Genomic DNA, 20,697 nt, shown 5'->3' on the forward strand with positions numbered 1-20,697 from the left:
TTTCAAAAGCACTAGGGGCCTGAGACAAGGTTGCCCGCTCTCTCCTTTTCTCTACATTCTCATGGCGGAAGCTCTTAGCTCAAAATTGGAAAACATGAGGAAGAAAAAAGTAATAACAGGGATTGAAATTATAAGAGGGTCGAAAGGTATCAACCACTCCTTGTTTGCTGATGATACCCTTCTCATTGGTGGCGCATCATGCATTATGGCGAAGAGATTCAAAAAAGCCTTGGATCTCTTCCTTCAGGCCTCTGGTGGCAAACTGAACAACAATAAATGTATGATATACACATGGAACGTCCCTAACCATATCATTCAGCGTATATCCTACATCATGGAAATACCAGCCCAGCTAAATTGGTCCCATTTCATGTACCTGGGGCTGCCTCTGGCTAAAGAAACAATCAAATCAGGGATCTGGGTCAAGATCATCGAAAAACTCAGAGGTAAATTGCAAAATTGGGGAATGCACTGGTTAAATTTAGCAGGCCGATCGATTCTAATCAAATCCATTCTCGCCTCTCTCCCCATTTATCAGTTTGCTATCACCTTAGCCCCGGCAAGCATCCATAAACATATGGAGCTAATAATGCGTAGCTTTCTGTGGCAAGGAGGCAAGCAGAATACGAAGAAGTTCAGTTTGGTTAAATGGGAAAAAGTAATCCTCCCAATGGAAAAAGGTGGGCTAGGAATCAGGGTCCCTAGGCTAGCCAATCTAGCAATGGGTTTCAAACTCATCTGGCGGATCCTTAATGAAAAAGAAGCTTGGTGGGCAATTGTCTTAAAGAAGAAATATCTGAATGGCTCAAACAGCAATATCCTAACAGAAAACATCACTGAGAGACAAGGCACCCCAACCTGGAATCTCATAAAGAAATCGCTTCCCCTCTGCAAACCTTTGATCTCTAGAGCTCCTGGAAATGGCAAAGGAGTAAGTATCTGGAAAGATAGCATTATGGGATCTCAAGCAAGAGACACCATTCCCCACCTTTTTCCCCTCCATCGGTGGATGGCAGAGTCCAACCTCAATTCTCTCTCAGACATCTCTCTTTGGGATGATGACCGCTGGGCAGGCTGGATTCCTCTCAACCTCCCTTCAGAATTAGATAAGCTATGGGATGAACTCAAATGCTCCCTCAGTGGCTCAGCCCCCACCAACAGAGGGAAAGAAGACAAGTTCGTTTGGGGCCCTAATGGAGGCAATTACTCGGTTAAAGAAGGATATAAAGCCCTTCAAGACATCTCTGTGGTAAACAATTGGCCCCTGCACAAAGCGGTTTGGACTCCTGAATGCCTCCCTAAGATCAAATTATTCAATTGGACTCTACTTCATGGTAAAATCCTAACTGCTGAGAACCTCAGAAAGCGAGGTATTCAGGGGCCTTCTATGTGTTGCATGTGCAGGCTAGCAGAAGAAACCATCTCTCACCTCTTCATAGAGTGCCCGATTGCCAAAGCATGCTGGAATCTCCTCTCTGATACAATCACTTCAGAGGCCCTTCCCCCTCAGATACAGGCCCTCCATAAAAGCTGGGACAAAAGACTCTATCAACCCAAAAAAGGCAAACCCATAGTGAACAGGCTTTGGAGCAGCATCCCTTCTAATTTGTGTTGGCAAATCTGGAAGGCTCGAAATAATTGCATTTTCAACAATGATAAGCCTACCATATCAGGCATTGTGGCCAAATCTACTGCCCTTATTGCTGAGTCTTTAGAAGCTAAAGGGATAACCCAGACAGACATGGAGATCGACGATGAGAGGCTAAAGGTCTGGTTGGGTAAATTCAATCTTAAACCAAATCCTACAAATCATATGAGGGACAAGAACTGCAACCAGGACTGGAAGCTTCGAGGCACTGAGGAGGAAATTAACAACTGGATAAGAAGACAAAACAGACCTGCAATGTATTTCGATGGGGCCTCTAAGAAGAACCCTGGTCAAGCTGGCGCTGGCGGGATCATTAAGGACGCGCAAGGGAATCTCATGGTTTCCTTTGAATGGGGGCTAGGCCAAATGTCTAATAACATAGCAGAGGCCTATGGCCTCCTCCTGGGCACACATATCTCAAAGAAACTCGGCCTTCAGAACATTCTGATACTAGGGGATTCAGCTATAATTATAGCAACCATGATAACAGGGAGAGAATTTAAGCAATTGGCTCTCAACAATATCAAAAATCGAATCATGGAGAACACCAGAGCGCTTGGAGAAGTGATTTTCAAACACGTTCTCAGGAATCTTAACAAAGATGCAGACCAGCAAGCAAACCAAGCGGTTAACAGGAGACTTGGACAGGTTCGTGAGAATGACAAAATTTATGTCAGAGACATCCCGTAAGCCAAAGCATCCAGCCGTCTCATCTCAAGGGCGAAGTCATCTCAATCACCCAGGCCATCTTTCTGAATCTATTTCCAAATCCCCAAGCTGCACAAACAAGTACTATGGGAGATCTCCTCGTTTTCGTGTCACAAAGCTCATCATCACCATCAGAGTTTGCGTGATCCCGCGCTCCTCCAAAGAAGGCCCTCTCTGCAATCACTGCAAAGCCTATGTCTCAGGCATGCGTATGGACAACAGGGCAATCATGATTTTTGACCGAGCTCCATCCAAGATCGGCCTCACTCAGTCCCTCCCCTCTCGGTTTAGGAACCTCCCTCCTTCTATAAAATGTGGATCGCCTCCCATCCTCTCCACAAATAGAGTTCGAGCTTCAAGAGCCTCCCCAAAGTCTCGGCGCAGTTCGGGTTCTCTCTTTCCTCCGTGTGCACTGGCCTTCCGTTCTGATATCAAGGTAAGCCACCTCCCTTCTCTTGTTACTCTGTTTCTAACTAACAGTGTTCCTGGTCTCCTCAGCAACGCCCTCCCGAGGCTCTTGAGATCCTCTCTCCTCCGTTTAAATCTTCAGCCTCTCAGTGATCTCGCTTCCTTCAAGGTAGCTTCAGGCTTTCGCAATTTCAGTGCGCTCTCTGCCATCCATCCTCAAGCCATCTCGATGGCGGATAAGCAAGGCCAGCCATCCAACCAAGGCCAGAACAGAGACCCTATGGGGAACCTCTTCAACAACAAAGAATGCAACATGTGCATGGCGCATACTATTATGATTAACAGTGTGAAAAAAGAGCTGAAGGAGTTAAAAGAGGACTACCATGCTGATAGAAACTCCAAACGAAAGAAGCTGGAAAAAAGAAAAAAGGAGATTGAAGACTTAAAGGACCGCTGCATCCACATGGAGGCGGTAATCGACCATCTTCGCACTCTTACAGAAAGCCAACAGGCAGAAGCCTCGACTAGAGCCAGCGCCCGGAAGGAAGACTCGGTCACTCAACACTATCCATGATCTTATGCATTGCAAATTTGCTTGGTTAGGAGGATCCTATGTAAGGCAATATAGCCGTTTATTTTCAGTTTTGCTTTCAATTAAGAGAAGCTATGAGGATTGCGGGTCTGCGTACCCGATTTTGTGCCTTAGCTCTCATATTCTCCCCCGTCTTGTACTAGATCTCTTTTCAGAAGGTTTTTTTAATATATGAGTAGCCGACATTGTAAAAAAAAAAAAAATAATAATCGTTTTCATTTATTATTATTTTTAATAAAATACGATGACAATTTCTCTATTCATGCTCATAGTAAAAGTAAAAGTCATCGTTATCACTAAAAGCAGTACTTATTGACTAGTCAATGCATGCATATTAATGCCTACTTAATAACTATCATTAACACGATTTTTTCTTTCAAGGTTTCATGTTTGAGTTATACAACATAGGCAGGACACATGAAAATATTGTTATTGTAAAATGATTTAATAAATAAAAGACCTTTGTAGGTTATTTTATCGTTATTTTAAAAATGTTATAAAATTATAATTTTATTAATCATTGTTAATTTTTTTTAAATTTATTAATTTTATTAATCATTGTTTAGTTTGAATAATACAACATTTTCCAATGGTGATCTTAAACCTGTTAAAAAAACTTAAAGTTTTCGTAAGCCCGGACCACTCATCTCGAGGAGTCATTCAGAGGAGTCATTAGGGATCTTGGAATCCAACTTAAGAATCAAACAAAGCTCTAGAGAGGAAGCGAAGTGGGAATTCGCAGAGGATTGAGGCTTAGAGAGAATTGAGCAGCATAATAGTTGAAGAAAGAAACCCTGAAGAAAAACAAAAAACACAGAGAAAACACTGAAGAATGAATTAAAGTCAATTTAAAGGGATGAACGAAGAAGTGTGGTTTCAGTATATGGGAACTATTGGATCTTATAGATCAATGGCGTGATGACAAAGAGCGAGAACCATCGATCTCATAGATCAACGGTCATCGCACGGTGAAGGAGCGCAGGAGTTAACGCAGAGAAAAGGCGGGTTTATAACCTTAGGCAGTATTTCGGGCAAGGACTAGATGGTAAGTGGTTTGAGCATTGATCAACCGATTCCATACATATCACGACGCATGGCAGAGAGTTGGAGTGGGGAAACCGCTTTATCGGGCAGTTAACCCCCGTGTGTGTGGTCAACCTGAAACCAATGTGAATCGTTGGATCTTTCGGGAGAAGATCAACGACAGAGAAGTAATGCGACATACAAAGGAGCGGACCCAATGGTGTTATGTGGCGCAGTTAATAAGTTTTGAGATCTGAAATCGCATTATTGCATATCAGATGCGATAGAGGTCTTTGTTAACAAAACCCGCGGAGAATCGCGATTGCGATAAGCGAAAAGGTAAATCTCGAAAAGCGTGCCAAGGTCGTACCAAGGCGGAAAAGGTGTGGTAAGCGTATATTTCCTTGCATTACTAATCAAACATGAATGCGAAGAAAACACTATAATTTTGTAGTGATAAAAATATTCATCTCCACATTAAAAAATATAGTTTGATTAGTAGAATCATTTCCAAGATTGTGAAGAACACAAATAACCAATATATACATGTATTAATCCATTTAAGTATGACCTTTGGTTTCTATTTAACGAGATCAAATTTGTATTTCTTGTTCAATCAGATATATCTATATATATATATATATATATATATATATATATATATATATATATATATATAGATATATATAGATATATTATATGACCTAGCTACAAAGAAAATTAATAATATATACCATGTTTAAAATTAATTTAGATTCAAAAGAGGTGGACGGTAAAAAAAAATACGTGTGAAGCTACGGTTTGTAGAAGAAGATCAGTGTTGGGCACCATGGAGGGGCGAGAGGGGGGGAGCTCTACTCCCTCCTACAGCCAAGTAGTCTCCAATCACTTCAAGAAGCCACTGGAAGCTGAAAGCGGGAATTCAGGAAAAGGGAAACAGGAAAACAGAAACGCACAGGGGCAGGAAGATAAGAAGGAAGAATTCAAAAAAGAGAAGCGAATAGAGGGAGACAGTAAAAAATTTGATCACAGAAGTCGGACAGGACCATGTAAACCTAGGGCGACCATCACACCCCGAGTGGTGTTAAGTGATCCAGTGCTACAGGCGCATAGGGAGCACATGCGAATTATGCAGTGATATGTAAATTCATGGGGTTATGGCCTACAGAGAAAGCTTTAAATGCATGGATAAAGAATCATTGGAAACCTAAGGGAGAAATAGATCTGCACCTTGGATCCAAGGGTTTCTTCACAGTCGTTTTTACAAACCTAGAGGATAAAGATAGGGTGTTTGAAGGAGGACCATACTTCTATGCTGCTGCAGGCCTCTATATGCGGCCATGGATGATGAATTTTGTTCCGGAACAAGAGACATTCACTTCGGTTCCAGTATGGGTAAGACTCTATTCCCTACCTTTAGATTATTGGTAGTCAAAATCATTAAAAGCCATAGGCAATAAACTAGGGCATTTTTTAAAAATATCAGAGACCACACTGCAAGGAAAATACACCTCCTTTGCTCGTATATGCATAGAAATGGATCTTTTTGGAGATCTACTGGATGAGATAATTCTAGAAGTATATGATGAAGAATGGGTGCAGGTGGTGGACTACAAGCATGTTCCTTTCTAATGCCGCAAATGCCAAGAACACGAGCACCTCTTCAGAGACTGACCTTTAAACAAAATTGAGAGTAGTATTAAAGCCACCTTAGGGAAAGAAATGAAAAGTTTTACCAAAGTGGGAGGCAGAGGTAGAGGAGGGATAAGGAACCAGAAGAAACTCAATGAGGAAAAGCAGCTTAGTCAGAATAGGTTCAAGATATTAGAAGAAGAAGATGGGCACGATAAAGAGAACTAGGAACTAGAGGACAACCATGCAGAGAAGGAAAAGGAAGATAGCATGGAGGATAGACCTGAAAAAAACCAACACAAGGAGGATCTGCCGAGCACTATGGAACTTGACAGGGACCAAGAGATGACCCCAAGCGAGGTGGGAATGGAGGATCATGAACTGCAAGATATTCTTGAAAGGGAACATCTCAATCTGGAAAAGTTCCTGGAGCAGGGACAAACCAAAGGAGTGGATTCGTTAACTCAAGAGGAGTTTAACAGAGTGCAACAGCTATTCCTCTAGAGAACTCAGGCAAAAGGTGCGGGGGTCAAAAGAAATCATGATAGTCAGGACAATGGAGGGGTTAAAACGATGGAGGCAACATTGGGACAAGCTCCCAAGAACCCAGGTAGGAAAAGAGGAAGAAAAAGACAGAATGAGCTGCTGATAGAGTGTGGGAAAATCATGATCAACTCAGGTAAGATGAAAGACCTAACTAGTTACTCATTTACAAATCTTTCTTAACGAAGCTGACAACATGGAATATTAGGGGTCTAGGAAGCAAAAGGAAACAAAGAAATTTCAGCAATAGAATGAAAGAAGAAAAACCAGATATGATATTTATCCAGGAAACAAAATGTTCAATAGACAAAATAAGAGAAATACACAACAAATGGTTGATTAAATATGAATATCTAGAAGTTAAAGCAGACAAAACAACAGGAGGAATTCTCACACTTTGGAACCCTTAGAAACTAGGAGTCCTAGATGTTGAAGCATCCAGGAACTATCTTTCAGTGGTCATCCAACCTTTGGGGGACAAGGAAGTTTACTTGATCACAAATGTTTATGGTCCACAAAAGCCTGAAGACAAACTCAGGCTTCTTACCTCACTAGAGGAATTAAGAGAAAGACATTCAGGTATCCCCTGGATTCTGGGAGGGGACTTTAACATGATCAGGTCCCTATCAAAAAAAAAGGTGGAACTAGATCACTAGGTAGAGATTCCATATCATTTCAGAATTTCATAAACAACATGAGGCTAGTAGATACAGAGACAAGTAATGGTATCTTCACCTGGAATAATAAAAGGGGAGGAGAGTCTCAAGTGGCCTCAAAACTAGACAGATTTATTATCTCGGAGGACCTCATCCTTACAGGCCTTGACTTGTCAGCTATGATACTCCCTTTTGGTGGCTCGGATCACTGGCCTATTCAACTTGAAGCATCCTTTATAGGAACTCCAAGAAACAGACCTTTCAGGTTTGAAAACATTTGGCTTACCCATCCTGACTTCATCAGCAATATTGAAAAATGGTGGACAGAGGATATGCAAGTTCAGGGCACTAAAATGTTCCTTCTGCAGCAGAGATTGAAACACATCAAACTCAGGCTTAAAGATTGGAATAAGAATGAGTTTGGCAACATCTTTGAAGCCAAAAAAGTAGTTGAGCGGAAGCTACAGGGAATTAACCAGATCCTCATCACAGATGGCTTCAATGAGGAGAGAAAGGAACAAGTTGACTATCATCAACAGGAATGGGAAGGATTATGCAAGCAAGAGGAGATATTCTGGAAACAAAAATCGAGGGTACAATGGTTAAAAGAAGGAGAAAGGAATACAAGGTTTTTTCACAAATCTACCATGGATCATAGGTCTCATAACAGGATTTCAAAAATCAAAGATTCTCAAGGAAATCAACTCAATACCCACAAAGAAATAGAAGCTGCTCTGGTTCAACATTTCCAAGGCATAGCAGAGGAACCTCTCATAGACAGATCACAATTCATCAATGAATTTACAAAGCACATTCCTAAGCTTGTGACAAGAGAAGACAATTATAATCTAAACAGACCAGTGAATGAAGAGGAGGTCAGCGAAGTCATAAAAGAGATGAAAAATGGGAAAGCACCAGGTCCGAATGGTTTCAATGTTGACTTTAAAGCATGTTGGGAAATAATCAAGCACGATATCCTCGATGTGGTGGAGGACTCAAGGAAAACAAAATTGTTTTGAAGGCGCTCAATACCTCTTTCATATCCTTGATTCCAAAGCAGCATAATGCTATGACACCAGATAGATTTAGACCAATAGCATTATGCAATGTGGTGTACAAAATTATTTCCAAAATAATTGCAAACAGGTTTAAGCCCCTTGTTCCAACTCTTGAGTTTGAGGAGAAAACTATATATGTGGAAGGCATGCAAATTCTCAACGACATCATTCGAGCTCACGAGGTGGTTCACTCACTTAAGAGCAATAGGCAAGCAGGAATGATTATACAACTTGATCTAAAGAAGGCTTATGATAAACTAAGTTGGGCATACATCAGGGAAGTACTAATAGCATATGGCTTTGACCATAACTGGATAAGATGGGTAATGGCCCTGGTAACCACCTCCAGTTTTTCAATCCTGTTAAATGGTTCACCATCCAAAACCTTTAAACCTTTGAGAGGACTCAGACAAGGAGATCCACTCTCACCCTTCCTCTTTATTCTCATGATGGAAGGGCTAGGAAATGCTATCAAATTTGCCAAAGTAGAAGGCAAAATCCAGGGTCTCAAACTCACCTTGAATGGAGATGCTTTGACCCATCAACAATTTGTGGACGATACCATGTTGTAGGGTATGCCCACGGTCAAGGAAGCTCTAGCCTACAAACAAATCCTGAATGAATTTGCAATGGTTGCGGGTACAGAGGTAAGCCTTACCAAATCAAAGATTTTCTTTTTTAATACTGACATTGCTATTCAGAGAAATATATCTAGAATTCTAGGCTTTCAAAGAGATATGCTACCCTCCAAATATTTGGGAGTACCTCTAACAAACAAACCTCTGAGCAAGGCAGTTTGGGAGCTTGTTACTAATAAACTCCAAGACAAAATCTGGAAATGGACAAACAGGTCTTTGAATTTAGCAGGAAGACTAGTGCTCACAAAAGCTATCCTACAAACTATCCCCATATTTATGTTTTTAGCCCTTCCAGCTCCTAAAGGAGTTATGCAACAATTCAGAAATATCCAAAGAGATTTTCTTTGGGGCAAAGGGGAAGAGAAAAAAAATGGGCTTTGGTAGCCTGGGAAAAGATCTGTAAACCTAAGACACATGGAGGCTTGGGACTTGATGACCCTGAAACACTAAACAAAGTTTTGGGGGCAAAACTATGGTGGAGATGGCTAAAAGAATCGGCTTCCCCTTGGGCCAAAATTTGGAAACAGAAATATGAAAACAATTGGCAAGAAAGGGATCATATTAGAATGTATGGGCTCATCAAAGGATCCCACATTTGGAACCAAGCTTGGGAGAATAAAGCCATTGTTCAGAAACATAGTTTCTAGGAAATCAGAGATGGAAACCTTGCTTGGTTTTGGGAAGATAATTGGCAATAGGAACCTAAACTATTAAGAGAAGAATTTGCCAATCTCAAGAACGATACTGACAACAAAGGGTTACTCAGGGTAAATGACTTCTGGGATCAGGATAGAAGCGAGGGAAAATGGAGAATATGGAAGAACCTGGTATATAGTGATGACTCCCCATTGAAGGCACAAGCAGAAGCTTTAACAACCATCTTGGAACAGAGAAATATTCTGACATCAGCATCTTCAGACCAACTGAGATGGGGCAAAAACAATGAAGGAAACTTTAACCTCAAAGAGGCCAAGCGAATAGCCCTTGGGCTTGACTTTCCAAACCTTGATAGGGTATGGAAGGACCTATGGCAGAACCAAAGCTGGATGAAAATCAAACTGTTCACGTGGTTAGTGCAACATAAAAAAATTATGACTTGGGAAAACCTTAGGAAAAGAGGGGTATCCGGTCCATCTAGATGCCAACTATGTGAATTACAAGAAGAAACTATGGATCACCTACTCAACCTCTACCCATTCACATCCACCTTGTGGAATTTGGTAGCTTCAATATTTAGAAAAACAAACAGGGACATGGGCAACATCACCAGTACTCTGAAGAACTGGAGGAAAAATTTCTCTGATAATGAAATAATCAACAAAGCTTGGGCTTTAGTTCCAGGCTTTCTAATCTGGGATGTTTGGAAAGAACGCAACAACAGAATATTCAAGAACAGGAAAGGTTCCTCCCAGAGCATCATGGCTCAGATTATAAGATAGCTCAATGAGATGGTAGGAACCCTCATAAAAAACCCCCCTGAGAACCAACCTAAAGATCCATATGTGCAGATACTACTACATTTGGGTCTACAAGGGCTTTTCCCCCAGGGAAAAAACAAGAATGTAAGTCATATAACAATGGATAAGGATTTCTGGCAACCTCCCCCTCATGGTTTTATGAAATGCAATATAGATGGGGCCTCAAAAGGAAACCCTGGCATGGCTGGTTATGGAGGAGTCATAAGAGATGAAAAGGGTTTCATAAAAACCATCTTTCATAGTCATTTGGGGAAAGCCACTAATAATATGGTAGAGCTCATGGCCCTTGAGCAATGCTTAGAAATCTTGAGGGACTCAAATCTACATAATACCATAATTGAAGCTGATTCTAAATTGATTATTAATTCGGTCAAGAAAATTTGCTATGGCTCAGCACCAGACAAAGTATCGAGACATTGGTAGCTACTGCAAGTCTATCAACGTATTCAATCCCACTTGCAGAACATGAGAACCCTTAGTTTTATTCATGTGCGCCGAACAGCCAACAAATTAGTAGATATCTTGGCTAATGAAGGCATACTCTGTTCTAAGAGCAATAAAAAATATGACTGGATAGAGACCCCCCAAGGAAGATTGAGGGAAGAGTGTCTCAGATAGGTGACCTCGGACAGGGAGTTCTATCAGAGCAGGGGAAACAAGCAGGATGAAGACTAATGGAAACAAAGGAATTTTAGTCTACACGGTGAAGCAGTTCATGGAAATATGCAAACAGGATGTCAGGTACCCAGCCTATATCTATCTTTGGTCTTCGGGCGGGAAAATGTACCCAGAACTCTACAAACCTATGGTTCTCGGGCGGGATACAATATATAGGACAAGTCTTCATATGAACCGAAATACACTAAATATTGCCTTTTAATTAGCTATGCCGGGAGCTTAGTTAACGTGTTGGCAGAAAGGCGAAATAGATGCAATCCTATGAATTTAGCGTGGCAAACAGCAAGGTGGTTAACATGCCAAACAGACCCGAAATTTACTTAAGCAGTGGCTTTATTAGGCTTCAGGTCCGAAAGTGTTGATAAATCCCATGCCAGTTACTCAGCATGGTTGGGATCGCCCGCATCCAGTGGATTTTAGGCTGATAACATGCTCGAGGGTTATCCTCCTTGGCGGACCTGAAATCTATTATATCGCTGACTCAATATGCTTATCGGGTCCGATTTAAAGATTAAAGGGTATGCAAGAAGGCTTTCCAATATAGCTTCTCGACCGTTAGATCTCTGGAGGCAAATCGCATGGTATTGGTGAAAGCTTGCTTTACGGAGGTCATGATGTAATGTTTTGTGGGCCCTCGGCCCGGATTGTGGGCCTTTGGCTCGATAACCAAGGCTTAGTGTGGCTCGATAAATTTATGGACCACAACTCCTTTGGGTATAATGTACATTATGTAATTTTTTTTATGATATAGTTGAATAGAAGGACCTACTCTCACTTCATCAAAAAAAAAAAAATTAGATTCAATTTATATTTGTTAATAATAAATTTCTTAAAAGAAAAAATGACATATTAAAATTTTCACACCTATTAATTTTGCAAAAGTTAACAATAATATTTACATTTTTTTCATAAGATTTTCATTTCAATTATATATGGTTTGATTACTTAACGCATGAATGTCTTCATATATAACTATTGTTGCAATTGGTATAAAGCTTATTATTTCAATGATATTTTATCAATACTTATTTTCAAAAAACTTACATGGATTTGTCACATTAATAATTAATGCATACAAATCCATATCATTCATGGTCAACCATGGTCCAATGTTGCATTGTGACAAAGATTGTCTCTATAGGAAAATCAACCATCGTCCTACATTGCATTGTGACAAATATTGTCTCAATATGAATTTTAGCCAACCATGGTCCAACGTCACATTGTGACAAAGATTATGGGAATATGAAAATCAACCATGGTCAACGATGGACAACCATGTTCATTTTAGGGTTTATAATATTTATTCAAACGTCGCATTGTCACATAGATTGTATGTAAAAATCAATCATGGTCAATTACGCTCAACCATGGTCAACATGAAAATCAACCATCGTCAATCATAGTCAGCCATGGTCCAACATCACATTGTGAAAAAATTGTCTCAACATGAAAATCAACCATGGTCGACCATTGTCGACCATGGTCAACCATGTTTCAACGTCGCATTTTGACGAAGATTGTCTCAATGTGAAAATCAACCATGGTTAATCATTGTCAACTATGGTCAACCATGGTCAATAATCATGTTCACATTGTGACGAAGATTGTCTCTTTGTCCAATGTCACATTGTGATAAAGATTGTCTCAATATGATAATCAACCATGGTCAATCATCGTCAACCATGGCCATTCATGGTCAAACATGGTCCAACATCACATTATAAGAATTATTGTCTCAATAGGAAAATCAACCATGTTAGCCATATTCAATCATGGTCTACCATGGTCAAATGCCGCATTGTGACAAATATTGTCTCAAATGAAAATCAATCATGGTCAATCATGGTCAACCATGGTCAATATGAAAATCAACCATGGTCTAACGTCCCATTGTCACAAAGATGTCTCAATGTGAAAATCAACCATTCTTAATCATGGTCAACCATGGTCAATAATCATGATCACATTGTGACGAAGATGGTCTCTTGGTCCAATGTCACATTATGAAAACCATGGTCAAACATGGTACAACGTCACATTGGGACAAAGATTGTCTCAATATGAAAGTCAACCATGGTCATCCATGGTCCAACATCACAGTGCGACAAATATTTTCTCAATATGAAAATCAATCATGTTCAATCATGGTCCAACATCGCATTGACAAAGATTGTGTCAATATGAAAATCAACCATTGTCAACAATAGTCGACCATGTTTATTTTAGGGTTTTTAATATTTATCTTAGGGTTTATATACCTTGGTTTTATAATATTAAACCCTTGGGTTTATTATTATTCCCTTGGGTTATAATCCCTTGGGTTTTTAGTATTAATCCATTGTATTTATTAGTCCCTTAGGCTTATAAAATTAATCCTAAGGTTTTATAATATTAATCCTAAGGTTTATAATATTAATCTTAATGTTTATATTCCTAGGGTTTAAAATTTATCATTGGGTCTAATGTTATTCCCTTCAGTTTATAATCCCTCGGGTTTTTAATATTAGTCCAATTCTTTTAGTAATTTCTTTTGTTTATAATATTGATCCTAGGGTTTTAATATTAATCATAGGGTTTGTATTCCTAGGGTTTAATATTAAACCTATGGTTTATAACATTAATCTTATGGTTTAATATTAATCTCTTTAGTTTATAATCCCCTTCGTTTATAATATTAATCCCTTAGGTTTATTAATATTAGGGTTTATGTTGCTAGGATTTAATATTAATCATAAGGTTTAATGTTATTCCCTTGGGTTTTTCATATTAATCACTTAGGTTTATTAATTAGATAGGTCTCTTTGTCCAACGTCGCATTGTGACAAAGATTGTATCAATATGAAAATAAACAATTTTCAACCATCATCAACCATGGAAATTCATATCCGTGGTCCAACATCACAAGATTTGAGAAATATTGTCTCAATATGAAAATCAACCATGGTCAACCATTTTAAACCACATTTAACAATGGTTGTATATGCGGTTTTATTAATGGTCTACCATGGTCCAACATCTGACACAGGGTTACCCCTGCTTTACCCACAATATGCATGTAGACCTATGCATAAACCATTTTCCCAGGAATAGATATGACCTACCAGGTCAAAACTTCATTAATAGTAATGGTTAAGGCCCTTTCCATTATCTCTCATGTGGAAACATATTAATAGACTAACCCAAAGTCTAAACCCTCATTATTGGGACTTTAATCACCCCTTAACCTTCATTCCCTTTAATATCGGGACTCATACAACCCCTCTAAGCCATTATTAAATCCTTATTCTGCACCATATACAAAACCCTCTTTTAACTTTGGGTTATAATTGTGCTTAACCTTAAAACCCTTCTATCATGCTTCAATCCATTATAAACCCTTTATAATTGATAACACATAAAACCACATACATCATACCTTTTTCCACCAATCCTCGGTCTTTGCACAATTCCTGAGAATCACCTTTATCGCAGTCGCTCATCGCCAGTTACCGTGGTCATACCACATACATACCTTTATCCCCCTCCGACTCCGATATGCGACTATCAGAACATTTGAATAACACTTTTGCATAAAATCCCTTGGAACAAAACTTTATAGAAATAGAAAGGAAATACATTAAATTTCCACTCCGAACCATATAAGCGGATCTCAAAATTTATACATCTGCATTTATAAATATCGTCGGGTCCACTCATCGGCCTTCACATTATCCTCCGCTATTGATCTCCTCCCGCAGATCCAATGCTTTACATTGGTTTCGGGTTGCCAACACACACGGGGTTTAACCGCCCGATAAAGCAGTTTCCCCACTCCGCTCGCTGCTACGTGTCAAACACTAAGTGGAATCAGGTGCTCGCCCTCTGATACCACTTACCATTCTTCCTCCACCCGATAATCTGCTTACACTGTTTAAAAACCACTCCGACATGTATTACGGACCCGATGGGGTTCTAGGGTTCATTTGATAAGTTTTCGGTTCCGCTACATATTGCATGTCGCAATCACTTCCTCCTTTTTCAAAGATTGCAATGCGATCCCGATGTTCCACTTTTTGCGATTTGATTCCAATCGTTGATCTGTGAGATCTAACAGTTGTTGTTCAACGATACTTTACTCCTCCGCTACTCTGTTTACTTATGTTTTACGCTATTTCTTCAGCGTATCTGTGGTTTTGGGGTTTCTTCAGGTTCTGGTCCTTCGGCTAATTACTGCGCACTCCGCCTACATCTATGATATGCAGAATACACTACTCACTCATAATTTGTAATCGATGCTTAACAACACACTTATATATTAATATTAATATTGATTAATAACATTAATCAATGGAACTTTTAATATTATGTCAAACATCGCATTGACAAAGATTGTGTCAATATGAAAATCATAATATTAACAATCCCTAGGGTTTATTGATCCATTAGGTTTATAATATTCATAGTCACATGGGTTGATCAATCCGTTGGGTTTAAAAAATTAATTCCTATTAATCCCTTGCCATTTTTTATCCCTTTGGTTTCTAATATTTTTCCCTTGGGTTTATTAATTCCCAATGGTTTATAATATCAAATTATTGGTTTTCTTCATTCTTCAACTTTTTAATATTAATAATTCCTTGGGTTCATAATCCCTTGAGGTTTTAGTGTTAATCCCTTGGGTTTATTATTCCTTTGGTTTATTATATCAATCCCTTGGGTTCATTATTCCCTTGGGTTTATATTATTAGTCCCTTTTGTTTAATAATATTGACTTAAGTTCATAATCCCTTGGGACTTTAGTATTAATCTCTTGGGTTTATAATATCAATTGCTTGGGTTTATTATTCCCGAGTCAAACATGGTTTATTATAATGTCGACCATGGTCCAACATGGAATTGTGATAGGAATTGTCTCAATATGTAAATCAATGATGGTCAATCATGTTTATTTTAATTTTTATAATATTTTTCTTAGGGTTTATATATGTTTGGTTTATAATATTAGTCCCTTGGATTTAATATTATTCCCTTGGATTCATAATCCCTTGGGGTCTTAGTATTAATCCCTTTGTTTTATTATTCCTTCGATCATGGTAAACCATTGTCAATCATAGCCAACCATGCTTGAATGTCACATTGTCACAAGGATTGTGTCACCATGAAAATAAATAATAATCCCTTGGGTTTATTGTTCCTTTGGGTTTATTATATCAATCCCTTGGGTTTACTATTCCCTTGGGTTTATATTATTAGTCCCTTTTGTTTAATAGTATTCCCTTTGGTTAATAATCCCTTGGGGTTTTAGTATTAATCCCTTGGGTTTATAATATCAATCGCTTGGGTTCATTATTCCTGAGTCAAAAATGGTTTATTATGATGTTGACCATGGTCAGACATGGAATTGCGATAAGGGTTGTCTCAATATGAACATCAATGATGGTCAATCATATTTATTTCAATGTTTATAATATTTGTCTTAGGGTTTATATACATTGGGTTTATAATATTAGTCCTTTAGGTTTAATATTATTCCCTTCGATTCATAATCCTTTGGGGTTTTAGTATTAATCCCTTGGGTTTAATATTCCCTTAGGTTTATAATATCAATCATGGTCAACCATTGTCAATCATAGCCAACCATGGTCAACCATGTTTGAATGTTGCATTGTGACAAGGATTGTCTCACGATCAAAGTAAACCATGTTTATTTTTGTGTTTATAGTATTTATATTTGGGTTGATCAATATTGGGTTTATAATATTAGTCCCTTGGGCTTAATATTATTCTCTTGGGTTCATAATCCCTTGGGGTTTTAGTATTAATCCCTTGGGTTTATTATTCCTTAGTCAAACATGGTTTATTATGATGTCGACCATGGTCCAACATGGAATTGTGATAAGGATTGTCTCAATATGAACATCAATGATGGTCGATCATGTTTATTTCAATGTTTATAATATTTTTCTTAGGGTTTATATACGTTGGGTTTATAATATTAGTCCCTTGGGTTTAATATTATTCCCTTGGGTTCATAATCCCTTGGGGTTTTAGTATTAATCCCTTGGGTTTACTATTCCCTTAGGTTTATAATATCAATCATGGTCAACCATTGTCAATCATAGCCAACCATGGTCAACCATGTTTAAATGTTGCATTGTGACAAGGATTGTCTCACGACCAAAATAAAACATGTTTATTTTTGTGTTTGTAGTATTTATATTTTGGTTTATAATACTAGTCCCTTGGGTTCATAATCCCTTGGGGTTTTAGTATTAATCCCTTGGGCTTAACATTATTCCCTTGGGTTCATAATCCATATGGGTTTTAAAATTAATCCCTTGGGGTTTTAGTATTAATATAAATAAGTTGGGTTTACTATTCCCTTAAATTTATAATATGAAAATCAATGATGGTCCATCATGTTTATTTTAATGTTTATAATATTTGTCTTGGGGTTTATATACGTTGGGTTTATAATATTAGTCCCTTGGATTTAATATTATTCCCTTGGGTTCATAACCCCTTGGGGTTTTAGTACTAATCCCTTCGTTTTATTATTCCTTTCAGTTTCTCATATTAATCCCTTGGGTTTATTATTTCCTTAGGTTTATAATATCAATCATGGTAAACCATTGTCAATCATAGCCAACCATGGTCAACCATGCTTGAATGTCACATTGTCACAAGGATTTTCTAACCATGAAAATAAATGATGTTTATTTTACTGTTTGTAATATTTATATTTGGTATTGTGAATGTTGGGTTTATAATATTAGTCACTTCGGTTTAATATTATTCCCTTGGGTTCATAATCCCTTGGTTTTATTATTCATTTGGGTTTATAACATCAATCCCTTGGGTTTGTTATTACCTCATGTTTATTATATCAATCCCTTGGGTTCATTATTCCCTTGGGTTTATATTATTAGTCCCTTTTGTTTAATACTATTGCCTTAGGTTCATAATCCCTTGGGGTTTTGGTATTAATCCCATGGGTTTATAATATCAATTGCTTGGGTTTATTATTCCTGAGTCAAACATGGTTTATTATAATGTTTACCATGGTCTAACATGGAATTGTGATAGGAATTGTCTCAATATGTAAATCAATGATGGTCGATCATGTCTATTTTACTGTTTATAATATTTTTCTTAGGGTTTATATACGTTGGGTTTATAATATTAGTCCCTTGGATTTAATATTATTCCCTTGGGTTCATAATCCCTTGGGGTCTTAGTATTAATCCCTTCATTTTATTATTCCTTTGGGTTTCTCATATTAATCCCTTGGGTTTATTATTCCCTTAGGTTTATAATATCGATCATGGTAAACCATTGTCAATCATAGCCAACCATGCTTGAATGTCACATTGTGACAAGGATTGTCTCACCATGAAAATAAATAATAATCCCTTGGGTTTATTGTTCCTTTGGGTTTATTATATCAATCCCTTGGGTTTATTATTCCCTTGGGTTTATATTATTAGTCCCTTTTGTTTAATAGTATTCCCTTTGGTTCATAATCCCTTGGGGTTTTAGTATTAATCCCTTGGGTTTATTATTCCTTTGGGTTTATTATATCAATCACTTGGGTTTATTATTCCCTTGGGTTTATATTATTAGTCCCTTTTGTTTAATAGTATTCCCTTTGGTTCATAATCCCTTGGGGTTTTAGTATTAATCCCTTGGGTTTATAATATCAATCGCTTGGGTTTATTATTCCTGAGTCAAACATGGTTTATTATGATGTCGACCATGGTCCAACATGGAATTGTGATAAGGATTGTCTCAATATGAACATCAATGATGGTCGATCATGTTTATTTCAATGTTTATAATATTTGTCTTAGGGTTTATATACGTTGGGTTTATAATATTAGTCCCTTGGGTTTAATATTATTCCCTTGGGTTCATAATCCCTTGGGGTTTTAGTGAAAATCCCTTGGGTTTTTAGTATTAATCCCTTGGGTTTACTATTCCCTTAGGTTTATAATATCAATCATGGTCAACCATTGTCAATCATAGCCAACCATGGTCAACCATGTTAATCATAAGGTTTAATGTTATTCCCTTGGATTTTTCATATTAATCGCTCAGGTTTATTAATCAGATAGGTCTCTTTGTGCAATGTCGCATTGTGACAAAGATTGTATCAATATGAAAATAAAAAAATTTCAACCATCATCAACCATGACAATTCATATCCATGGTCCAACATCACAAGATTTGAGAAATATTGTCTCAATATGAAAATCAACCATGGTCAACCATTTTAAACCACATTTAACAATGGTTGTATATGCAGTTTTATTAATGGTCTACCATGGTCCAACATCTGATGCAGGGTTACCCCTGCTTTACCCACAATATGCATGTAGACCTATGCATAAACCATTTTCCCAAGAATAGATATGACCTACTAGGTCAAAACTACATTAATAGTAATGGTTAAGGCCCTTTCCATTATCTCTCATGTGGAAACATATTAATAGACTAACCCAAAGTCTACACCCTCATTATCGGGACTTTAATCACCCCTTAACCTTCATTCCCTTTAATATTAGGACTCATACAACCCCTCCAAGCCATTATTAAATCCTTATTCCACACCATATACAAAACCCTCTTTTAACTTTGGGTTATAATTGTGCTTAACCTTAAAACCCTTCTATCGCGCTTCAATCCATTATAAACCCTTTATAATTGATAACACATAAAACCACATACATCATACCTTTTTCCGCCAATCCTCGGTCTTTGCACAATTCCTGAGAATCGCCAGTTGCGTGGTCATACCACATACATACCTCATCGCCAGTTACCATGGTCATACCACATAAATACCTTTATCCCCCTCCGACTCCAATATGCGACTATTGGAACGTTTGAATAACACTTTTGCATAAAAGCCCTCGACACAACACTTTATAGAAATACAAAGGAAATACATTAAATTTCCGCTCCGAACCATATAAGCGGATCTCAAAATTTATACATCCGCATTTATAAATATCGTCGAGTCCACTCATTGACCTTCACATTATCCTCCATCGTTGATCTCCTCCCGCATATCTAATGCTTTACATTGGTTTCGGAATCGCATCGCAATCTTTCAAAGGGAGGAAGTGATTGTGACATGCGATGTATGGTCGGACCCAAAACCTTATCAAATGCAACTTAGAACCCATCAGGTCCGTAAACACATGTCGGATCGGAAGTTTTAAAGTGTAGGGATCAAGCGATAGCCAATAGCCGATAGCAATAAGCGTTGATCGGAGATCAGGCAGATCGGCGATCAGAGATCGGAGGAGGAGTAGCGTAGCAGAAGGTTTATACGGAGGGGCAGACCCAACAATAAATATAAGTGCGGACATATAAATTCTAAGTTCCACTATATGGTTCGGAGCAGAATTTTATCGTATTTCCTTCTTTTCATATTAAAAGGTGGTTTAATTGTTTATATAGTTGCATATCGGAATCGGAGGCGTGACAAAGCATATATGTGATAAGACCGTGGGTAACTGCGACGACCGATTGCGATAAATGTAATTATCGATAACTATGCAAGGCTTATGAAAGGCGGAAAAGGTAAGTATTTGCATGTTTGGGGTTATTTCCTTTGTAAATGGTTTACGAAGGATTAAAGCGCTGAT

Source organism: Pinus tabuliformis, chromosome 9 (assembly GCF_031772625.1).
Source record: "Pinus tabuliformis cultivar Carrire ecotype Pingquan chromosome 9, CPIR1, whole genome shotgun sequence".
Classification (NCBI taxonomy): Eukaryota; Viridiplantae; Streptophyta; class Pinopsida; order Pinales; family Pinaceae; genus Pinus; species Pinus tabuliformis.